This window comes from Etheostoma spectabile, chromosome 6, assembly GCF_008692095.1.
Source record: "Etheostoma spectabile isolate EspeVRDwgs_2016 chromosome 6, UIUC_Espe_1.0, whole genome shotgun sequence".
In the NCBI taxonomy this organism is placed as follows: Eukaryota; Metazoa; Chordata; class Actinopteri; order Perciformes; family Percidae; genus Etheostoma; species Etheostoma spectabile.
In genome coordinates this window covers 19,301,368-19,311,446 of record NC_045738.1, presented here as the reverse complement: position 1 = coordinate 19,311,446, position 10,079 = coordinate 19,301,368, and the positions used below count along the sequence as shown (strand labels likewise).

Genomic DNA, 10,079 nt, shown 5'->3' with positions numbered 1-10,079 from the left:
CCGGTTCTCTGCTGTAAATTGGTTTATGTGAAACTCATGAAAAAAGGGGCTGGAGGTCTGTTCTCTGCTTCCTTAGTAGCTTGTTAATCCCCGGCAGCTCTGGCCGGAGGGAGAGCTGCTTGCACATACACAGCCCTTGTGGAAATGGTGCTACTCCTCCTCCAGCCCTCTTCCGTCCTCTTTCCACTCTGTCCTGCAGGGCTTGGCTAATCCTCTGCCTTGTCATGGTGGGGAGATTGCGGGCTTTTTCAAAGCCCTTTGCTGGCTGGACTTCAAAGTTCCAGGGATGCAGAGACTTGAGGAGGTGGGAGAAAATGAGGTCCACCGCAAGCAAAGACGGTGGACCTCGGTGGACCAGCTTTTTCTTGTGCCATGCATGAGGTAATTTCCAGAAAGTTGTGCTCACATTTAGTGAAAAGACCGGGCCATGAAGTCTCTTAAGATCAGTTGGGGGTGACGTAGTCAACGTCATTGACTACGTTAATGCATCGATACAAATAATTTGCACCGTTGCGTTGAAATGTAAAACCGACATGGCTGCATCCGGCAACAGCGCAAGTACGGATTCCTCGCAACAACCGTTCTCTAAAAACATCCATGGCAACAACACGTTAAGAAAAAGGCTCGCTCGCGGTCTTCAAAAGTGTGAGAGTATTTTACTCTTAACAACGCCGTGGTAGTCTGTAGACTTTGTAAAATGATCCTTGGGTCAGGATAACAGCAGCAAAACGGCGTAAGTTCTGCTCACCTAGGCCTCCCCAGCTTCTCCTGTAGCTCCCGCGTACAGTATGTCCTGTAAACTCTGCTGCGTCTCCTCCATCTGTAGCACTGTCTTCAATATTTGCGCAACCAGGCCAGATAGTTTGAGATATCTCACCAGTCCTTTATAACATCTGTTATAATGGAACTATTAAGAAATTGTTGGGTTTATATCGGGCTCATTATTCCTTTTTTTTTTTTTTTACTGTTTTTTTTATTTGTGTATTCCTCCTGGAAGTGTATTGAAATGTGAATTTATTTTATTGTTGGATTTATTTGATACATCGGAGTTCATATGTTGCTAAAATTGCACTTTTTTTACTGTAAGATTAAAGGGAGAAGAGCTTGGATGCTGAACAAGAGCTTACTCATTATTCTACCTACTACTGTAAAAATACAGGCCAGGTCTTTTTGCACTTGCTCTGTTTACTTTAAGTTATTTTTGCATTCCTCCTGAAAGTGACTTTTATTTTTTTGTGGGGTTGATCGCATACATCTGGCTTCAGGTTGCACTACACGTTCATTTTACTTGAACAGTGCTGTGTTAACCCATTTACATAAATAGAGATTTTAACCTCCATTGTAATTTGTTTTGTGTAAATTGTTAATTGAGCTATGGGAAAATAATCGCTAATTGAAAAATGTATCATTTAGATCAATCTAAAAATTAATCATTGGATTAGTCGGCTAATTGAAAAAAATAATCGCTAGATTAATCGTTTGAAATAGTATCATTTGGGACAGCCCTAGGGTGATGTATGCAGGGCTTTTGGGTGTAGCTGTGAATCTGCTTTGTTTTATTGTTTCATAAAAACATACACAAGACAATATGCATGCAATAAATGGCATTAAAAGATGATGCGACAATAAAGCTGAAGCACGACTCGTGCTTATCTTAATAGTTTGTCTTCCTGCTCACAATGTTTAAACGTTAACATATCTGCCACCATGGAAGGCTTTTTACTATTTGTTTTACAAACTGCTGCCAAAATCCACAGTGCAAGGAGAGGTCGATTACCCAAAATTAGTCTGACAAATTCCTCCACTGTCAGGATAGTTCATTCAAAGAGAGAGGAAAAAGAGATCAGTTTCTGAACTCTCCTTTCTACCTCTTCTTTTGTCTGGGGCTAATCTTATCGAGGTCTCATCAACTAAACGTTGTTCAGCGGGATTCACGAGATGTCTGAATGCCAAAGATTTGGGCTCTATCTTTGTTAGAGATTCAGCACTGATATATTCTCAGATAACGCTGTAAGATTAGTTTGAGTTCATGCCAGCTGAAAACAAATCTCCGAGATTAAAATGTTGTGTAGTTGGCAATGCTGGCAGTTTGCTTTGTGTTGTGTTTACGAGCACTAGGCATGTTCTGACTCCTGAAGTGAAATAGAAGGGTTCATTTATTACAATTTAATTTTTAAAGACACAGACATCGTGTGGTGAATTTTAGTTTTATCTGATGCTTGTTTTAAATGCACTAAATGGATGTAAAATTTACATCCAGCTCTGTGTCATGTCCGTGTGGGCAGTGTGTGTATGGCCTACCGTTGTGGCGCCAGTGCGCAGAGCAGCCAAGGTCCGCTGAATCAGCTGGATCACGCAGGCTGTGTCATGTCTGTGGATTTAAGCAGAACTTGGTTGTTTCAAGCTCTGTGCACTGGTACCACGGAGGAAAGCCACACACAGTTTATCTAAACACACTGCCCACACAAAGAGGGCACAGAGTTGGATTGCAATCGGCAAAATATCCCTTTAAGTTAAACTGTCTATTGTGAATAACTGTCCATAAATATGCTTCAAAATCATAGACCCTTATAACTCCAGAATCACCTTTTTATGTTGTTGTTTTTTTTTTTAAGGTTTCTTTCTTGCTAATTTCGTATATTTCTGATGCTGAAGGCTGGAACCTGAAGTTGTAGTCCACAGCATAACGCACTGCATCCATCCCAACATTATTCTTCCTGTTTGCGTCCCCCACAGAATTATGGGAACTGTAGCACTAAAGCGTAGATCGTGTTCATTCCCCAAACAGGAAGCCACAAAATCCATAAATGTGAAAAAGAAGGTATCTATATTGTGTCTTCTGAATGAAGCATCCATATGCTTTGTTTTATTAAGTGAGAGTTGAGCCCCTTTTGTGTTCAGAAAATGTGCAGTTGATATACAGAGACTCGGTCAGAACATAATTCACACACACACACACACATTGTATCGTGTGAGCGTGAGATGTCAATAAGCCATTTAAAGCTTCACCCTGGGGTGACCCCTCGTAAACGTTAGTGAGTTTTAGCTCAACAAGGAGGATTATGTCACTAACTATGGCGTTCTTAGTAGCAGCTCTGATTTGAGTTTTATCGTTTTCCATTCATGTCATTAGTGCCGCTTACTTAAAATGGATTGTAGACTATATCGGTATGCTTGGGGTGCTATCAGACCTGCAGTTTGACTCTGTTCTGTATCTTAGCAGAAAAGTTTACTTTGACCAACGGCTTTTTAACAAAAGTTGCAAACCTGCCTTTTAGCACAATCTTAGAAACGGCTTTGATATGCTTTCTCTTTTTTTCCCAATTAGAATCAGGACTACAACTACTGATCATTTAGTCTAGAAAAATGTCAAACAAAATGTCAATGAAGCAACTTGTAAACTGTGCTCTACAGATATTGAGCGTCATTGGCAAATATCTTTTGTTGTCCTTGTTTTGTCCAATAAGCAGTGCGAAAGTATTCACTTCGCAGTAATAGAACATGGAGAAAAGCAGCAAACCCTCACTCTGACCCCCTGACTAATAAGCACCAGTCGGAACCGTTTCCCCCGTGAATCCATGTTGTTGCAGCAGACTAAAGCTGAAACGATGAGTCAAATAATCAATAAGTTGATTAACAAAATACATCCTTTTAGCTTTTTTGAATATTGATAAATCGTGTAAGTCACATTTTGAGCATAACGTGTGCATTTTATGCTTTCTTGTCATATTAAACCTATTACATTTGAGATTTTTGAAGGCTTTGTTCTTTTGAGATTGTTGATATTTGATATTCCAATGGGCATTTTTCACTATTTTCTGACCATTTCTGTGGACAAAAGGATTCATGGAGAAAACATTCGTCAGGTTCATCAATAATGACAATGCCCTACAACAGATTATTGAGTATTTCCTGTCCAGGTTTTCAGTCAACCTTTCTCGTCCCCCGCGCAGCAGTAAATACGAACAAGAAGAATGACTCATTGACCAAAACACGTGTGCTTTATGGGGTGCTTTGTGGGTGCAGTTGGTGCAGTGTGTGAAGAATGATCAGAAGCTGTTTGCATAATGGACGAACCAGTGTGATTAGTTGTATTGACAGCCCAGCGTTTCCCCCTCATACCCGGTAGAAAGAGCAATGCACATTTTGTGGCAAAGATAGTTTTCACACCCACCACCACAATTGCTTTCACTCTGAAAATGATTTGGTGGAGCTGTCGAACGAACAATATTGGCTTCCTGTGAGATTTATTTTTTGCCAATATCATGTTGCGAATGCTGCTGAGCATGAGGCTCTTTATCTTAGAGGCTCTCTTATTTCTTATAATTGATGTTTACAAATTCCCTAGGTGGAGGCATTAAAGAAGATTGCTGTATTAATTGCCAACGTATGCCATTTAAACGGGTAATTGTGAGCAGTTTGCTGGAATGTAAATGTGCTCAGCTTGGGTTTAATAGTTTGTTTATTGAGGTGCTGACGGATGAAGATGCTTAAATGGATGCCCTCTGCTTTTAAAGGGAAGCTAGGGAAGTGGGCGCCATACGTTTCCCTGTGTTGCGGAAATGGAGGCGGAAGAAACTCTGATAAAATGGTAAAACTAGTCTGCGCTGATCACTGCTGTTACTGTATTTCCTCTTTCTTCCCTAAATTGTTTTCAGAAACACATTTTCAATTTCTGTTTAACTATAAGACAAGATCGGTTGTTGCCAGTCAGCCATTATGTTGATTCTGTGATAGGCTCTTGTTACGTCAAACCACGTCTGCGCAGTGCATTCTGGTTGTTGTAGGTTTTCGACCTTTTGAGCCAAAGGGTATACCACAGCCCATTTTCTCTTTTCTCTGGCCATATAGCACCAATTTAATATCTGTCCCATTCTACTGCATTGAAACACCAGTTTTATGAAAAAACCTTTCCAGCGCTATGACAGCATGACTGTGTGTTAACCATACACTATCTGAAGCCAAGTGGCGTGTTATCTGTACACATTTTGAGCTATCTGCATGCGTGTCTGCGCTGGATACGGCGGTCGTAAACATACAAGCCACTTGCCGTTTTATCGCCACTTGCCGTGTTATTGCGAGAAGAACGTGATGGGTTGGGTTTAGGAAAAGAACGAGGTTGGCTTTAGTAAAGAAACAGACGGGTAGTGCTGGGATATTGCGGGTCTGATCTCGTCACCGTCATCACCGCAAAAAAACATTGGCCATGTTGTGTTTAATGACACAGATTAATTGACGCTAATGACATGGATTGTCTCTGATGACATTGTGTCTTATATGGATTCAAGGTTTTCTAAACAAAACTTATCAAAAGATGGAGCAAATCCGACCTTTTGACGAGTTGGGGAGGACAACGTTCCACGACACACGTAACAACATACACGGTAGGGAAGGAAAAGACATTTCTCCATTCTCAGCTGAGGTAGAAACATTAACGTTAATGCTGCATTGTTAACCATTGCATATGGTAGCAGCTTGCATAGTGTCCTTTTTGTTTATAGCTTTATCCCAATAAAACGGCACGGTTGAATTTCAGCCTGCTTGCATTGTGTAGCCTAAAGAAGAGCGGCTTATATTAATAGAGAGAGCAACAAGTTGGCACACTGCTGAGTCGCCTCTCTGCGCTCTGCCTGCTCGGCTGCTAGACTGGCTGCAACATATGTTGTAGGCTAAGGTTTAAGCCAATGTTTTTGGTAACGCCATTCACTTTATCAGCAGTAGGCCTATTGACAACTGAAAAGCCACCGTGTTGAGAAGCTCTAGCTTAACGTTTTATTGTGCACTTTTAACTCCCCTTACATCAACTTTTCTACCTGTTTTTCCACTCTTTTCCTCACAGCGGCACTCCTTCAACCGTGGTAGAAAAAACAATCCATACCTCCCAGCCCTACACGCGAGACACGATCCTCGGTCTCCTGGGTGAAAGTCCTGTGATTTTTGCCCTTTCATACTACTTAAAAATTAATAAATTCACACGCTATTGCAAGGTAATGTAAGTCAATATAGGCCAAACAGCGTTGATTTACACGCTAAAAAACGACTATGCGTCTTGATAACACACCAATAATGGTATACAAATTGACGTGTCACAGCATTTCATGAGATCAGTCTGTCAGTTCTGCTTTTGCAATGAATGCAATTATCTTAAAGCCGTAGTTTCTCCAGAGAAATCTGACTTCAATTAAGCCCTTTATCATGACCACTTTCAGCCCATAACTCTGCACTATGCAACCGACCCATGATGGATGACTTGTAGCCGACACAGGTGGGCACATTCTCTAAATCTCCATCTATCCAAAAAAAACACTTAACTCCCACCATTCTCAATAGAATCGACCATCTCATAACTCAACGTGTGTGTGGGTGTTGGAAATTTGTTCATCTTCATTCATGCCTTCTCAGCGGGCTTCGCCCCTGCACTCAATATCCAATTTCTGCCCAACTGTGGGATGAAGAAGCGGAACACTCTCTCCACAGCTGCCGTTTGTATGTTGAGTTTCCTTCCACATCAGCACACACCTTCGGCGGGGCTGATCCATGGAGGGGAGGGTTAAACGCTCTCTTCATAAGCACATGTGCGTCTCAGAGATCAGGGGCACGCGAGTAGGTGGATGGGACGAGAACGGGAGGCGAGGATGAAGCAGTTGAGAGGGTTGGAAGTTGATTACTGAGGGCCAGCTTCAGAGGAAGTGGCACAGACGAGCAAGATGATATATTTTTTTTCTTTGTGGTACAGCAGAGCATTTTCAGACATACACACACACTTATCAGTCCTTTCTTCCTTTGTGTTTATTTTCAATCACTACTTCTCGTGCCTCTTGGAGCCCATCATCCTCCCCCTTTATTTGTTTTCTTCTCTATCGTATTCCTTTTCACCTGTCCTATCTCTTCACTCTCCACCTTCTTCAACAGAGCTGTGATTGGAGAACACTGAGCACCAATGATCCAATCTCCTCCCTATTCATAGACTTCAGAGCACTTTCCCTCTCTTCCCACCCCCTTCCCTGGCTTCCACATCACTCGACACCGAGCCTGCTGCCTCTGCTCTTTACCTCTTTGTTTCACACATTTTGTTTAGCTTTTAAGTCCCCTTTTTACTTATCCGACTGACTTACCTACTGTGGGGAAAAAAAATAATAATTTGACATGGCATCACAAGCAAAAGGCTTGGTAAGCTTTTTAGAGCCAGTCACGGTGCACCAACGTAATTACTGCTGAAACAAGCAGCTCTGGGAAGTTTCAGCGCTGGTGGACCCGTCATTACTGACAATCTCCCAGCCTTTATCTGCCACAGCTAAGATGCTCTCGCACTGCAGGGCGGTGATGATTGCCTTACTGAGTTGGGGGAGGAAGAAGAAGTAGACAAAAAAAGAGGATGATCAGAGAAAGTGAGTGGCGGTTTTTCATAAGCGTTAGAGAAGTAGCTGAAGTCCCTGAACTGAAAAAGTGTGAAAAAGCCACTCAAACCTGCCATCTCAGTTTCCATTCTACAATCTCAAATCCTAAAGTGCGGAACTTCAAATCTATTACACTCACACTGACTTCTCAAGCATGCTTTTGATGAGGTGGTGTCCGGTGCTTGGCTCCCGGCCTCCTGTCAACACACGCAGGGCTGAAGAACAACGGATTGTTCATACCTTTCAGATCAAGTCGTCAACACTCAGGCATTTTCTGCTCAGGAGCTGTCCCAAGTCATCTTCTTTACTCAGCCTTTGCATCGGCATAACCTATTTTTTGTGTGCGCGCGCTGGCGTGGTCACTTGGATTTTTCATTCATACATCATTCTGCACAAGCTTCATTGTGCAGAATGATGTATGTGCATAGTTTGACTTGAACCTGAGTTGAAACCGTTTATGAACGAGCAGGATTTTATATTACAAGAAACATCTTTTAAACTTTGAAAATGAAAAAATGCATTCAAGATTCTTGATTGGAGGGAGAAGAGGAGAGTCTGCTTTTAAACTAAAAAAGCTGTCTGACATAAATTATTATGTCTTAAAACATATCTGGAGGGGGTCTTTAATGGCTTTTCATATTCTTGTTCTTTGGTATTCTTTACCGTTGAAAATGTAGTGACTCATATTGCTTTAAAAATCTGTCAACTCTGATAGCATAAATCTGGTCAAACTCTTTCAAAAAGCCTATTCTGAGGAAACAAATGTATTTCTGGCATTTAAATGAGTCACTAAATGGCAGCATAGTGGCTATCAATCGGTAGTATAAACCCACAGGCTCCGGAAATGTTCTCTGCTGTAGACCAACCAACTGTTATCACCTGCCGTTCTGCAGCACATACTCTACCTTCTGTGCCCAGTGTTTGTGCTCCAGTGTTCCATAAAATAGCTTTGCAACATTTACAGGCTTGTGGGTGTGTGATTTGTGTGTGTGTCTGCGTAGCTCCATATAGTTCCAAATGGGTGTGGAACTGTGCAAAAAAGGAAGAAGGGAGGAAATTGTCGCCAGCAAGCAACTTTGACCCGGCAGATGGTATCGTGTCAAAACCTACCTGCCTAGCTGCAAGCACCTGGCCCAAGGTGGACCCCAACCAGTGTGTGTTTTCCATTCCCCCAGGTTTGGTAGGGTTCTTTGCTTTACAAAGGTTCGTGTTTTTAATAAATCTTGCCTACATGAAGGTGCAAAAATATATTTGAAGCTGCAGAACATAACTGTCAGGCAGAGTCTTGGCACAATTGTCACAGATGGTGGTTTGGAAACGGCCTTTCATTACAGTTCCTAGTACCTGGACTGCAGGTATACCTAAGAAAGTGTATGAAAGATTAATCACTGGTGGGTAGGTATGAAATGGTCTCCTTCATGGAGTATTTTTTTTTTTTGTAAATGCGCATGTTACAAATTTTGAAAAACTGTATATATACAGTTTTTCAAAATTTGCAGCATGCGCATTTACATTAAAAAAAACATACATGTATACATATATGTATGTATATTTGTACGGCAAATTGGAATTTATATATTGACTCATGCCCAGCTTTAATTTGAGAACTTGCATCTGCGTAAGATGAACAGTGTTGTCTTTTTTTTTAATTCTTAGTCCCTCAGTTGTATTGGCCATACGGTTAATAAACAAGTTAGTTTGTTAGTTAGAATTGTTTGGCCATAAAAACAACTTGATTGTCGTGTTGCAGGCTTAGATCATTGTGCTGTGTTTTCCTAGAATTTGGGACAATGTTCCAAAAAGGGTCCTCCACCTTATACCCATTGTGGATGTAAACACCCTCACATTAAAGCTAACAGTCATTTTTTTCTATTTTAAATCCAATTTTATGGTTTCCAGATTCAAAAATCCCTGGCACTTTACTACCCCATAATCTCATAAATTAGTCATCACTTTATTCCTACCCAAAGGCCATATGCATAACTCAGAAAATGGACACATCAGCTATAAAGGGATGTTTCTAAATCCAAACTTTGTTTTTTTCAAATAATTCTGTTGGAGTGCAGCAAGGGACTTTTTTGCAGTGGACTATTTTTTTTTTTTTACTAAATTGTTACACTCTCCTCTGTTCCCTGCACAAGCTCTCGAGCTGCGTAATGCCGACTCAGACCACGCCGACGTCTCAAGGGCAAAATCTGAATAGGGAGTAGCTCTAGTGCCCTGCTGACAAATGAAGCTCATCCATGCACCAAGTTCAACAAGTCAGCCTCCCTTCCCTTACCACACTCCCCTTCAGCCTTTCTTTCTGCTGGCTGGTCTATCTCCCCCCTGCTACTGCACTCATCTTCCTTCTTTTCAAATGGTAATGGCACTGAACCATGCTGGAGCTCTTCAGCTAGTGAACTCTCTCTTCTAAGAAGAGAATTTATGGATGGTCATGCAGAGTTTTTAAGGTTTGGCCCAGCAGGCACTGAGAATTTTTTCTTGTGGCCGAATCATTGTCAAGTTTCAATGCCCTCTTCGTACACCCAACCCCCGCTTTTTGCTCCACCAAAAACATTGATGACATATGGTTGTTGCCTGCCTTTTGTGTGCTAGTGTACAGATGACTGTCCAAATGGTTACTAACTGAACAGATGAAATTTGCCTCTTGAGCAACATAAATAACTCACATGCTCAGTT

The 10,079-nt window shown here is 41.5% G+C and overlaps 1 protein-coding gene and 1 long non-coding RNA gene across 2 annotated transcripts in view; one reads left to right on the top strand and one right to left on the bottom strand.

Moving 5' to 3' along the window:
• The window catches only part of sema6cb (semaphorin 6Cb), a gene marked incomplete in the record, with an annotated part of 158,875 nt that overhangs the window by 21,437 nt on the left and 127,359 nt on the right, over positions 1-10,079 (top strand).
• LOC116690564 (uncharacterized) overlaps positions 6,751-10,079 on the bottom strand; it is a 13,679-nt gene continuing 10,350 nt past the window's right edge. Inside the window, exon 4 of the long non-coding RNA XR_004332286.1 lies at positions 6,751-6,763. This is a non-coding gene — a long non-coding RNA (uncharacterized LOC116690564). The remainder of the gene's footprint in view (positions 6,764-10,079) is intronic.